The 14723-nt window shown below is 45.9% G+C and overlaps 1 protein-coding gene across 4 annotated transcripts in view; it reads right to left on the reverse strand.

The window, feature by feature from the left end:
* Positions 1–14723, reverse strand: part of LUZP1 (leucine zipper protein 1) — a 90194-nt gene that overhangs the window by 26088 nt on the left and 49383 nt on the right. The gene's annotated exons all lie outside the window — the stretch shown is intronic.

The raw sequence follows: 14723 nt of genomic DNA on the forward strand, positions 1-14723 counted from the left end.
GCTTACAGCTTGCTAATGAATGGCAGGCAGGATTCAAACCTAAGTATGTCTGACCTCACACACTACTTCACCAAGCTGTCTCTCGCTGGGTGGCCTCCCAGACGGGGTCCTCAAAATGGCCCTGAGCCACCCCGTTATCGACCAGAACTACAAATAGATAGAGCTTCTCTGTTTGCAAAGTTACCCTTCGGTTTTGTTACGAGCCTTCTCTCTACAGGAGAGCTGAAAAGCCTAATAACCTGCTGAATCTTACCCCTAAATTTAGAGAGGAGTTACTAAAAGTGGAAGACCTGGGTCAAACTTTTGTCTATCCTAGTCTTAAGGAAGAATGGAAAGATGGCTTCTAAGTTAGTGGTAAAGCCAAAGCTTTTGTCCATGGTCTTAGCAACTGTGCCCTTCTTCTTTCATCACAGCCACCCATCCCTCCCTTCCATCGCCTGCAGACCACCTTTGACTTCCTTCCCAGGCTTCTGGTCCCTTTAATCTAATTTCCACCTCTCCATCACCAAACCCATAACATACACATAATAGAATCCACCCCTACCTCTCTCACGCCACAGACGTAGGAGGCTACAATTAAGATGGAGAAATAACAACATGATAGTTTTTTTAAACAGCTTTTTAAACAAGATGAGGACCTGAAACTTCAAGCCAATAAGATCTAAAAAGAATTATTGATAAGCAATGAAAACAGCTAGAAAAAAGTAGGAAAAAGGGACCTGTCCCAGGGGCAGCCCCAAGGGATGGCCGGGGTGGGTGTGTGGGAGAAGCTTTAGCTCTCCTCCCTGCCACACACTCTTCCAAAGAAGAGTCAGTCTAAGTAAAATAAGTGTGAGCGCTTCTCAAACAGCTGCAGAACTGGCCCACAGACCTATCCAGCCCTCACCCATCCATCACCTGTCTCCTTCCCCCTCCCCACCCACCTCACACACACACACACACACACACACACACACACACACACACACTTTCCTCTACATAGACTAGAACCCCTACATACAAATGCTGAACCACTCCAAGGAGTGGCCACGTAAATCTGATCTATCTCCACTGAGGTCTCTGCAGCCCTAAGAGTGAAAGCAGCACCCCTACTGACAGCTGCTGCCCCCTGCACCACCACACACCGCACTGCCAAGTTTGCCAGCGTATTACCAAGGCCCAGGGCGCTCTTCTCTTCAAACAGGATCGAATGCACTGCCAACATTCCAACAAACAGGAACTCCATGTGACCCTGATTTGCTTAGGGCTGTCTCCATTCCCCCCTTATTTCTCAGGGTGGGAGCAAGCAGCCAATGACATCTTGCCTTTGCTTCTGAGTGTCAATCACGTCTTGCATCCTCAGCCGTGTCCCCACAAACAAGAGGATGAGGACACATCCCCAAACCCTTCAGTGCTGCCCCCTCAGAGAGCTTTCCACCCTGACTGACCCACCCACATCACTCCCCTTGGGCATCTTTTCTGTGCTTGTCACTGGTGGTGGTGACAGTGGTGTCGAGCGCACGCATCTGTCTGTGGAGCATCAGAAATGAAAGGACCCTCACAGATCACAGAGAGGCCATCGCCTCATTTTCAAGAGGAAATAGCAGGTCCCAGGGAGAAGAGACCTGCCCAAAGCTGCAAAGCAAGTTCACACGAACACGGTTGGGTCCCCCTGAGATAACGAACAGCCACACGGAGGAAATACACCCGTCCATCCTCCCGGGCCACTGAAGCTGCCAGCGCTCTCAGATGTGCATCGCTTTTGTTCCCAAAACACTTTGGTAATGGATAAAGTGCTACGCGGGGATTCTCCTCCCACACATAACAACTATAAACTCTGCGTAAAAAGTTTTTTAAAACTATCTGAAGTGAACAAAGGTTAGCAGATTTTGGAGAGAAGCTGAAAATTGGAAGGGACTACCATGTTTCCCCGAAAATAAGACCTCGCCAGACAATCAGCTCTAATGCATGTTTTGGAGCAAAAATTAATATAAGACCCGGTATATTATATGGTACATTATATTATTTATATTATATATATTATATTAACTATAACATATTATACTATACTAATGTTATATTATTATTTATTATATTATAGACCTGGTCTTATATTGTAGTAAAATAAGACCGGGTCTTATATTAATTTTTGCTCCAAAAGATGTATGAGAGCTGATTGTCTGGCTAGGTCTCATTTTGGGGGAAGCACGGGAGCATGGGATGAATTCCCCATTTTTGGAGCTTTGATCTAAGGGTTGTCCAGCTGAGGTTCCAGTTAAAAAAACAAATCCTAGGCTTTCTATCCAGAGGAACCAGAAGACAGAGCCCAGAGCAGCCACAGATAATGGGAAGTAAGAAAGAAGAGAGCCAGAGAAGGCGAATCCCAGGTCCTGTGTGTAAACTCTGCCCAAATCTCTAGCTGACCCCTGAACCTTCCAATGCACAGGGCAGAACCCAAGGACCTCGGCTAACGACGAAAAAACTAGGCTGAGACATGAACTGCCACCCACAGCAGGTAAGGCAAGAGTTTGCGACTAAAATGAAAAAAACATCAACAGAAACCAGAGCCTCCACAATGTAACATCCACAACCATTCATGGTCAGGATACAATCCCAAATTACATAAAGAAGTAGAAAAATTAAACCCTCTGCAAAGGAAAAGACCATGATGAGCGCAGGGCAATTCCAAGATGAGCCAGATGTTGGGATTATGCTATTGTAGCTAAGCAGAGAAACTGAATTTTTTTAAAGTGGCAATCTTAAAACAGACAAGCAGTATCTGAAATTTAAAAAATTCACTGAATGAGCTTACGAACAGAATGGAGGCGACAGAGGAAAGAGTCAATGAAACTTGAAGACAGATCAATGGAAATTATCCGAACTGAAATAACTCTGGGTCAATAACTCTGCAGTCTCTAGAAAAACCACCTTAGACCTTTCAGCTAAGTGTACACAGTGATATCTTTACTGTCTATTATCAGAAAACTGACCTCAGAGAGAACCAGAATGACTAGGGATCACAGAGAAACCATCACCTGCAATTCTGTTGGACCAGGGCACCCTTCATTTACTAATTAACCTCTTGAGGTCATCCAGATATAAGCAAAGAAGAATGTGTGAAGGTGGAAAATAAGAAGACAGAATAAAAACGTAAACCCGAGATACCCTAATCTCCACAGACCTAGGAGTCAAATCTACGGCCCCACTGGGTATATGGAGAAGCTAGGAAACAGGTTTGTTTCCCCTACAATTGCTAAGGCGGCATCCTTAGGGTGTTCAGGGGAAAAGCCACAAGGATTTTAAAGTTTTTTCTGCCCTATTCTGTCTCTTCCCCAAAAAAGCCAAGCTGGTAAACGGGCTGACGACAGGATGGGGTGGGTCTGGGGCTGACGAGTGCCAGCAGCTTTATGAGAGCCAGCCTCGTGCCACCTGGGTTGGTGAAAGCAGCTAAGCTAAATGCCATCACTGACCAGCTTCCCACACTCAGGTCATTGCATGTTGGCCCTCAGGACGCTCTAGGGAAAAGTGGAGGAAGAAACATCAGCTGAAGACATGTGGGTTTCTGTAAGCCCTGCTTTTTCTGATCCCCCTTCTCCCACCTCTCACCCCACCTGCCCACAAGGGAAGAGAATCCAGAGCAAGTGCTCTTTTCTGACTAAAGTGGGAAACAGAAAAAGAAAGAAGAGATGCCCCCTGAGTTTAAAGAACTTTGGTCGGGGAGTTCTCCCCTACCACACTGTCGGACCTCAGAGCGAGTCTTTTTTTGTACTCTCTGGGTCCCAGTTTCATCAGCTGAACACAAAAGTCAGACAAAATGACATCTTTATCCATGCGATCTCCATCTGCCCTCGAGAAACTATAAATAACAGATCTCAAAAGGCAGATGTGGAGACACGCCCCTTCATTTGATTCATTAGAATAGCTCAAGCTTATACGGCTATTCAAAATTTTTTAAGAACAATAAACTCTTATTAATTCCAAAAGTGTGTTAAATAGAGATTGTAATACCTGTGAATGCTGGGCTTCTGAAATAATGTCTTTCTGTTTCTAATTCTCCCAGGATAACTTTTTTATCCATGTAACTCTCGGGATAAAAAGGCCGATACTCTTATCCCCCATATGACAGATGAGCAAACACACACAGAGACGCATGACCCTTAGAGGGACCTTAGAGAAACAGAGACAGGACTAGAATCCAGTAATCTCATCTCTGAGCTTCCAGGGTTTTTTCCACCTTACGAAAGAAATCTTACCTAACGAAGAACCAAGAGTACGAACAAGACTGGAATTGGAAGGAAAGCATTTAAAAACTTTCAAGCACTTTGGAGGCACTTATTAATAAGCAATTGATAAGAGTGGCTTGTGATTAAGGCATCTATGGAAAAGCAGGCCCCAGACCGCCGCCTGGCTTCACTGTTTCTTTCTCTCCCAAGTGTCTCTAATTGAGACTAGGCTTCCTTGCAATCAGCCCGAGCTGGTGGGGCACAGCAACAGAACCACATGTCTAACAGTGTGGGTTACGCACCTGCTTTACGACAGGGGCTGAATCAGAAGGCCCTGCTGGCTCCCTTTAACCTCTAGAAGCCTCATCAGTCCCATATCAAGGGGCCACAAGGATGACGCCAGGTAATAATGGCAGATATGGCTGAACAGCACGTCACAGCCATGACCCTTAGAAGAAAGGCACCAGAAGGGCTGTTGTTATTGCCTAACTTAATCTTCACAGTAACCCTATCAGGTAAACAATCTTGTGTCTAGTTTATAAATGAGGAAGAAATAAAGGCTCAAAGTCACATAACTGGGTAAGTGGATTCTCGCCTAGGTATTTGTGCCCCACACTTTGCTTTCTTCTCCCCATTATAACACCTCCCTAAGGAATTATCTCTCAGATCCTACAAGAAAGTCGGTCCTGATCCACAGCCCAAACACCACAAAAGACTAATGAATCTCTCTCTCTCTCTCTCTCTCTCTCTCTCTCTCTCTCTCATCCATCCAAATCCTGACCGACTACAGTGCATCAAGCTCTGAGTTAAACACTGGGGAGAAAACAGTGAGTAGAAAGACCTGTCTCGTGGCATTTACTGTACAACCCAACAGAAAAAAAACAGTGATGAAAGATCATACTATTAAATAGAAATTATATAAAATACAATTAATAGAACCTACCCACGGAGGGAGAGCTAAGAAGGCTCCCACTCGTGGTGAGAACATCCCAAACAGACGAGGGAGCCTGGTGAGCTTGAGGAACTCAAGCAGATCTCTCTGGGGACCAAAGAAGGGGCGTCAAGCCGACGCATGAGGCGACGCTGGAGAGGTATGGAGAGAGCCAGGCCGTGAGAGGCCAAATGACAGATGTGGGTCCTTAGCCAAAGAGCTACAGGAAGTCATTTAAGTGTGAAAGAAGGATCAGATGTGTGTTACAAAGATCACTTTGGCTTCAGTAGGGACAGTAGCTGGAAGGAGGTAAGAATGATGCCCAGAGAGCAGCGAGGAGGCTAGTCTGTGGTCCAGGAAGGAGGGTGGAAATACAGCTCACAGTACTGGGTGCACACAGGGCACTCGCTATGTGCCAGCCACTGTTCTAGGCACTTGATAGGAATTAATTTCACCTTTATAACAACTCTGTGCAACGGATCCTGTCAATCCCCATCTTACACGAGGAAAGAGGTTACGTAATTTAACAAATTACACGCTCCCCCTTCGTGTTCTGGCTTCCCTCATAATCGGTCCCTTGCAAACACCTTTACTTCACATACTCCCCCCACCCCCTGCCCTGCTTCATATTCAACTAGTAAAGCTTCTGCTCGGTAAACGGAACTAACCAGCACTCCAGGCTACACCAAGCAGCTAAGTTGCAAACTACGTAAGTTGTGTCTCTAGAGAAATACAACTACATTGGCTGGTGTTTCTGTTTTGTTGTTTTCTTCCATAAGAGTTTATGTGAGCCAAAGTGCCGCCATATGCTGGGGAGCAAGCTCCCCTGTGCTCCCCATTGACTGGTATTCTAAATGTATCCCCACAAATTCCAAACAGGTCCCTCGGCGCTGCCAGCATCCTGCGACATCTCCCCTTGTAGGTTCCCGTCCTACTCTTCAAAGTGACCCTTTCACATCTTTCTCTCTCAATAAACCTCCAGCCCCTATCAGCTAATAACTGTCACCGAGAAGCAACATTCAGGCCATGGCCTTCCCAACTCCAAATCTAACAACATACCAGCCCTCTGCTTTCCCTGTTAGAAGGAAGAGTCTTCGTTGGTATATAAAGTACAACTTTGCTGTCTATTATGGATCCAATTCCCTCTTATCTTCACACGCAAACATCCCCACTGTCTCCTACGTCACCATTTTTCTCTCTAGACTCATGCCCATCAACACACAAACATGGTGCTCAAAGCGCGGCCCACACACCACCACAGGCTCAGACCAGAAACCGAGAGGCAGCATTTAGACGTCTGTGCAGCACGCTGACAATGCGGCCACATCCACGCACGTGGCCCGCGGACTTCTCCAACGGGGTCCAAACCAGTAAGGGTGTTGATGAACTCAAGTCCCATGTGGAGGGGACTACGTACAAATCAGACACAGTGGGACCACATGGAGCTTCTGGACAGATTAGGAAACCATCAACTGTCCTGCATCGCAGGCAGCTTGCCAAGCTGCCCTCTAGAAAGGGCTTCTCAAGCTGGAATGTGCGCACACGTCAGCTGGGGATCTCATGACAATGCAGGTCTGACTCGGGAGGTCTGGGTAAGGCCTGAGTCTGTACTTCCGTCAGGTTCCCAGGTTGAGCCAGAGGCCACCTCTGAGAAGTGAGACTCTAGAAATTCCCATCTTAAAAACCAAAACCAAAAAACCCAGAAAACAATAAGCTCTTTCTGAACCCCTGCTTCCAGCTACTTCAGCCACAACGTCCCTGCTGCTCTTCACAGCGAGGCCTCTTGGGAGAGCAGTCGCTGCCTTCACTTCCTTCCCCTCTTCCCTCGGTTCCCTCCAGTCAGGCTTCTGTCCCCCACCTTCCACTGAAACGGTTCTTCATGGTCAAGGCCTCGATTTTCCCAAACTCCATGGTCACACTTCTTTGAACTCGAAACATCACTTAAGACAAAGAACAGCTCTTTCTCCATGGAAACGCTGTCCTCCTCGGTTCCCGGACACCATCCTTCCCTGACCTCCTTCCTCCTCCCTTGGCTCATCCTGAGTTTTCTTTGCTGGCGCCTCCTCTGCCAGTCCTGAGACCTTTCTTTATCTGCAGCCGCCCTTGTTGGGTACGCTCAGCCAGTCCCATCATTTTTAATGATAACGGCTTCCAAATTTTTACCTCCTGCACTGATCTCCCTGAACTCCAGAAGCACATCCAACAGCCCACCTGACACCTACTGACATGTCTAATGAACATCACAAAGCCATAGTCTCATATTCTTGACGATATTCACCCTCCAACCTTCTCTCCCCAAACCCACGCGTCTCTGAATCCTTCCCTTTCTGTTCACTGCACCACCATTCATCCAACTGCCAGGCCTAAGATCTGGAATCATTCTGGATTTTCCTTTCCCTCACGCTGCACATGAAAATTCATCAGCAAGTCTTATCAACTCAACTTCCAAACTGTCCTGAATCTGTTCTTCTGCTCTTTACATCGCCTAGTTAGGACTCCGGTGAGTCCAAGCTACTGGATTCTCACCGACTACCAGAGCCTCCTTACGCGTGCCTGCCACCAACCGTCCCCAGACAGAGCATTCCCCAAATAGGCAAATTCAATTTCTAAAAAGTGAATCAGATCAAGACTCTATCCTGCTTAAAAATAACAAAACACTTCTAACGGCTTTCCCGTTCACTTAGAATAACCCGAAGTCCACACCACAGCCTCCAAGGCCCTACAGGATGAGGCCCCTAATCACCTCTCTGCCCTCACCTCCCGCCAGCTCCCTTCCTCACTTCCTGTTTCTTGCACACACTGTGTTCAATCTCTGCCCTGGCTGCGCCCTTTACCACCTCCGTAAAAACTTGACCAGCCGATATAAAGTAACTCAACCTCTAACACAGCGCCCTGATTTACGCTCGCTCACCCTGGCACTTAACCTTAACGGATATTTTGTTCATTTTTTTACTTCTTGTCTCCGCCTCCCCACGCCTATGCCCACACTCTGTCCAGCTCATCTCTATGTCCCAGGGCCTAGAACAGTGCCTGGCTGACCATAGATGGGTCTTTGGCATGACCTGGGGGAACGACCTGGGCTGCGGGCATAAATCTATGAGTCATGTGCACAGAAGTGTGGTTACTAAAACCAGGGGGTAGATGAGATCACCCCGGGAGAAGAGAGGAGGGCCTGGGAGAGCAGAACATTTAATAGCTGTAGAAAGGATGAGCCCGTAAAAACAACAGAGAAGTAGGAGGAAGAACAAGTGTTATGTCACTGCGGCTAAAAGAAGAGAGTTTCTTTCTGGAAGGAAGGAGTAGTCAAGAATGTCAGCTTAAGTCTTAAAAATTAAAGACTGAAAATGTCGGTTGAATTCCGCTTCCTGGAGGACGTTACATTAGTGACCTTAGGAGGTGGCAGAAGCCAGATGGGAGCAGGCTAAGTGCAGTGAGGCGCTGAATGCAGGCAGCTTTTTAGAAAAGTCTGGCTGTTTAAAAGCAAAGGTGACAGATTAAAGAGACTGCTGGGCCGAGGAAGAGTTGCTGTGTCTGTTTTTGTCGAATGGAGGGACATCCTAGCGCTGCAGCCTGTACCAACTGCAAGTCGCCCAAAGGCTTCACACCTTTGTGGCCTCTCACCCAACTCAGAAGGCCACGCCCCTCGGACGACTCACTCGTACCCCGAGTGTCCATCGAGTGTCCATCGAGAAGCTTTGCTTATATAACACATGCGTCTCATCTCCCTTACCACAACGGAAGATAAAAACGCCCTTCTCCACACCTCTCCTTGGTGCTGTCAGGAACAGAACACGGGGCTGCACGTACTAGAGGGCCTGAGTGTAAAGGTTTTCTGCGGCCATTTTCATTTGAATGCACATTCTGGGGGCGGCATTGTTGTTCTACCCCAACCAAGAAGCTCCCTCCATTTCATGGCCTCTAGAGGACGTCTCTTTGTCTCTATTCCACATCGCCTGCTGCCCAGGCAACGTACTATAAAGGAAAGAGCACACATGGTCTCGGGAGCCAGGGAATCTGAGTTCCCACTGTAATTCAGTCACATCGGTTTAGGTGATTAAACTCCACAATCTCAGTTTCTCCAAGTGCATATAGAGATTACAGTATCTAAATTTCATGGGGCTGATATAAAGCGTATATGACAATATATATTAAGTGCCTAAGCACATAAGGCCTGACATAAAATATATTCTATAAATGTGAATTCAATGTTCTTCTCACCACCATTCTGATTAAGCCTTCCATCCCCTGCACATTTTTATTTAGTTTCTCCTTCCCTTTTATTTAGTTCCCTTTTATTTAGTTCCTTTCCCAGGGAACCCTTGGGAAAGAAACCTTGAAAAATAACTTGCTCAGTTCCAGCAGAAATAACTTTAAAGAAGTACTAAGAGGGGGGTTGCTGGGGGGCTGGAGCCAGAGGTGTAACCAGGCAGCGTCAGAAAGGGCAGGAAGGGCACCAGAGTCAGAAGGAATGGTCAGGCTCCCTGCCAGGTTCTCGGCAGCTCCCCATCCAGTTCTTCCCTATAGTCATGGCTGTGTCTTCATTTCATTCTCTCAGTAAGTCACGCGGACAAGTCTCAAGTCAATGTCTTCAGTATGAAAAACAAACAAAACAAAACAGCAAGCGCACACACACGGCACTACAAAAGGCAAAGGAACCCTGAATCCTAGTCTTGTCACTCTGATTTACTGGTTCTGTGACCCTTGCAGAATCACTGTAATTCTGAGAAGTTTCCACATTTGTGAAATAGAAACAATAATAGGTTTTGACTACAAGATTGTAAGGATCCAATGAAATAATGTTACGTGAAAGTACTTTGTACACTATAAAGCATGGTTATTGTTATATTACAGGCACACAGAGCAGTGACAGAGTCTACTCTTGGCCAGTGTAGGCGTAAGTTTTACTCAGAAAACCCTCAATTCTGGAGTACTGTCCAAGGCCACCTATGTCCCACTCAAGTCCTCCTGTCCCCAGCAGCTGGACAATGTATGTTCTTTCTAATTTCACTTGATTCCCTTTTCTTAGTGAGGTTTCTTGAGCTTCTCTGACTAAATGGCTCCATGTCCCCAAAACGGGGAAGGTCACTACTCCTGATGCTCTCTCAGGGCGATGTTTTGGCTCTCACCTTCTGGTCTGCATCCCACGCTCCCGAATCGCCACCTGAGCCATGTCCAGGCTCCTTTGCATTACAGCTTTACATCACCTCCTCAGGAGAGGGCAGGAAGTTGTCTCACGGACGGACGTTTACATTCCCCACAGCACTAATGTGGAGATTTGCACACAGAAAGGACTCACAAGTATAGAGTCCTCATTGCTCATTTCTAATTTTTTGCACTTATTGTCCACTCCACATGACAATTACAGCCTATCTTCTTATTCTTTTGTGCCTCCATACGCCTGGCACAGTGTGAAACACATAGTCCACATTTTGTAAAGAACCGGTGACGAGTTCTTTTCTTGATCAAGGTGAAAAAGCACAAAACCAATGAACCTATCCCACCTACGATTTTTAACAGCCAGCTTTGGTTACTGACATCTACCAGTGGGTCACAGAAGGACATTCCATGACAGAGCTATCACACTGATAGAGGCCAATGAAATGCAGGAGTTGGGGGCCTTTTTCTCCCCAATGGCACCAATAATATGGTAAAAAGGCAAATATTTTGATAGCCAGCCGACAGACCTGGACTCTAGAGTGAGGCAATCTCTACCGTGGCTCCCAGTGACCCCCACACGTTCTGTGTGCCACCCCCCCTTATGGGTGGGCTGGAACTGATGACTTTTGTCTAATGAAGACAACAGGGCAAGAGGTAGGAGAGGTCACTCTGAGATTAGGTGTAAAAGACGATGAGTTCCTTCTCGCTGCCACTCTCTTGTCGGCTCTCGCTTGCTTGGAGGACACTAGCTGCTATGCTGGAGGGGCCCATGTGGCAAGGGATGGAATGAAGGTGGCCTCCCTCCACCAACCTGCAGGAACTGAGGCCCTCCGTCCAATGCCCGCGAGAAACTGAATCCACCCAGCAACCACCGCATGAACTCGGAAGCCGGTCCTTCCCCAACCACATCTTGAGGTGCCTGCAGCCCTGGCTGACATCTTATTTGCAGCTGGTATGAGACCCGAAAGCAACGGACCCAGCTAAGCCATGCCCGGGTTCCTAACCCACAGAAACTGTGACATAATAATGTATTGTTTTACGCTACTAAATTTTATGCAGCAACATACAACTAAGATACCCTATGTATTAAAAAGGGGAAGAGAAAACCTATGCATTAAAAGATTCTTAAAAGACCTAAGAATCACAATGTATGGACCTTAACTGGGTCCTGATTCAAACAAACTGTAAAAAAACAAAACAGAATCATTACATTGATGAAACAACTGAAATTTAAACGACTGGATAGTTTGATAATAGTAAAGAATTCTTGCTAAATTTTTGATGTGATATTCAAATTGTCTTTGTCTTTAATTTCAAAGGTTCTTAACTTTTAAAGATACACACTGAAATGTTACAGGTGAAATCATAGGATGTCTGAAATTCGCTTCAAAATAATACAGGATTGGGGACAAGTGGATGAGGCGACAGTGAAACAAGACTGGCCATGAATTCATAACTGCTGATACTGGAGGACATGGGAGTTCATTATGAAGCTTCCTTTTGTATAAGTTTGAAAGTCTCTGTAACAAAAAGCCTAAGAATGGGGGTGGGGTGAAGTCCAAGGGCCCTTCTGGGGCCGACACCCTATGAGCCCACAGTAGTGCCTCAGACCCTGTGCTACAGCTCCTCTGACCTTCCCCAGGTGTCCTGAACTGGACACACCACTTCAGTCCACGCCGGTGACCGATAGTACACTTTCCCACAAACTGTTGAGCACTTTTATCTGATGAGTTCCTTACAATTCGATTATCCGGACAACGTGGCCCCAGCAGACAAAGGGAATGGAGTGCTAGGATGATAGTCGTTAGAAGGTGCTGGGCACACACACATCAGGAGGAATGACCCCTGGGCCTCCCCGGGTAGGACACCAGTACTTGTCACACTTCGCTGTGCCCTACCTGAGGACACCTCGGCCCCTGACCCACATAGGTATTTGCACATTTCCCCCCATGCTGTGTGCAGACTTCATCTTTCAATCCTTTCAAGTTTTCTTTTCATTAAACCTTGAATATCCCCATTGCTGTGAATGACCTATTTTCCCATTTCTAATTTTGTTCAGCTCATCTTTTTAAAATCTCATGGTCTACAGTTCTATAAGAAAAGAACTTCAACAGGGAGAAACCACATCTGCTTTTTCTGGTCAGGCTTTGATTTGATTCTAAGGTTAGAAAACCAACCGCTGAAGTCCCACTAAGAAGACCCACACGGTAACGTGAGACTGAGACAGACAAATGAGAACTTAGTGACGGGTTCCCCCTCTTCCTTGGAGCGTACATACCACTATTGTTACTGTCACCTCCCCCTTCCACTGTATAAGACGTCCTGCTCTAATCTGTCGTGATAGCTTCAATCACCCGCAAATTATTTCATTTTATCCCTTACCCTTCACCCTCTCTTTGAGAATAGTCCTGTGATATATTCTATTTGAGGGTTTTCAATGCTGACAAAATATTAGAAAAACCTGGGAAACTTGCAAAACTACCACTACTCTCTGACAACTGACCCAATTTCTACAATGAGTGAATGATATGAGAAAGGGGGAACAGGGGAAGAGGGAAAGGAATTTAAACATAACGTGCATCGTGTGGACTCTGGTTGGATTCTTATTCTAGCAAACTAACTGCAGGGACATTTTTGAGATGATCGAGGAAATCTGGTTTTGACCTAGGAATTAGATTATTAAGGATTGGTTAATTTCATTAGATTTGATAACAGCATTATGGTTATGTGAGAAAAGGTCTGTATTTAAAGACGCATATGGAAGTGTGTAGGGGTAGAGTTAGCGGTTACCTGGGCAGCCAGTCCTGATGAGGGAGCCGTCTGGAGCTCTGGAAACGTTCTGCATCTTGATCTCACGCATAACTTGATGTGATATGTATACATCAAGATATATAGACACGACTGTATATATAAATATTCACTGAATATTTTCTGAAAATTGTATGTATTTTACTGTAGATCTATCTCAATAATGAACAAACAAATATGGGAGTAAAAATCAGAATCTTGGGTATCGGTATTTTATAAAAGCACTATAAGCAATTCTAACGTGCAGCCAATGCTAAGAACCATTCTTCTACCTCTACGAGCTCCAACTTAAGACTCCCAGGTCGTCCTACTTCCGCTGCAATAGTAACTGTGAGATGAGGTAATAACAGAAGCTTGAAGAGGTGATGGAGCAGAGAGAGAGAGAGGCACCACTTTGAAATGAGGCAGGAACCAGAGCGAGGAAGGAAAGGCAAGGTGAGTGCCGATGGAGCTAAGAACATAGCTGACAGGGCCAGCTCAGATTTTAGCTCTAGCTTTATTACTGACTAACTACGGTTGTGAAATTAGGCAAACTGCTTCATTTCTCCAGAGCTCACTAAGCTCTCAGCTTGTAAACGAAATTTGGAGAGGAATTCAGAGGAATCAAGTAAGAACAGGCCCTTTTGAAAGACCCTAGGTTTACCTCTAGCATAGCACAATGGTTCTGTATTTTAATTACCTACTTGTTTATCTCCTCCCACCAAACTTGAGCTCTTAAAAGGCCAGGATTTTGTATTGCATCTCTGAATCCAAGCACATGCAGAGAACTAACTTGGCACATAGTAATGGTTCAGTAAATGTTCAATGGCTAAGTAGCTGAAAACCATGAGTGCCTCATTTACGTAAGGTTTACTTACAGAGACTTACAAGAAAGAATAATTCATCTCCCACATGGACACCCCTTTCCAGTAACACTGAATAATATTATTTTCCTTACTAACACCAACTGAAGGAAGCCCAGATTCTAGGATACCCAGAATCATCAGAAAGGCTCCCTGGAGGTGTCCTGCCAGAGGCCTCAAAAACCCACGACTCCTCCTCCATAAATAATATACCTAACAAAAATATCTAATGCTTATCTATTATTTCATAGTTCAAAGCGCTTTTACTCCCATAATCTCAATTAATTCTCACAACAACTCTATGAGGAGGTTATCATCAAATCCACTTTATACGTGGAGATACTGAGGCTCTGATTTAAGTAATTTGCTGACCTAAGGCAAGCTGAAAGCAACTGAAGGAGGGCTTTCATGTGTCGCCTCTTTCAGTGCCCAGAGGAGAAACAGGACCCCCACCCCCACCCCACTGGCTGCCCCAAATGAGACGGGATGGCTCCGTCACGAGCTGCTTTGCATTTTGAGGACTACCTACCTCTTCGGTTTTCCTTCAGAATCACTTCTACAGATTGTTTAAGGCCAGCCCAAGGAGAAAAATCCCGAGACTACAAACCAGCCACATTCAAAAGTGGCTGGCTAATATCCTTGTGTATAAGGAAGGCTGAAGGGGTAAGAGCAAACCTTGCTGCAGCAGGAAACAAACTGCAAACCCTCCCCACCAAGCAGCCCCGAGTCACCCGGTAGTTCATACAGTTGATTTAGTTTGTAGATGTTTCTATATTTTCTTCA

Source organism: Rhinolophus sinicus, chromosome 14 (assembly GCF_057876585.1).
Source record: "Rhinolophus sinicus isolate RSI-liver-muscle chromosome 14, RSI-T2T, whole genome shotgun sequence".
Lineage (NCBI taxonomy): Eukaryota > Metazoa > Chordata > Mammalia > Chiroptera > Rhinolophidae > Rhinolophus > Rhinolophus sinicus.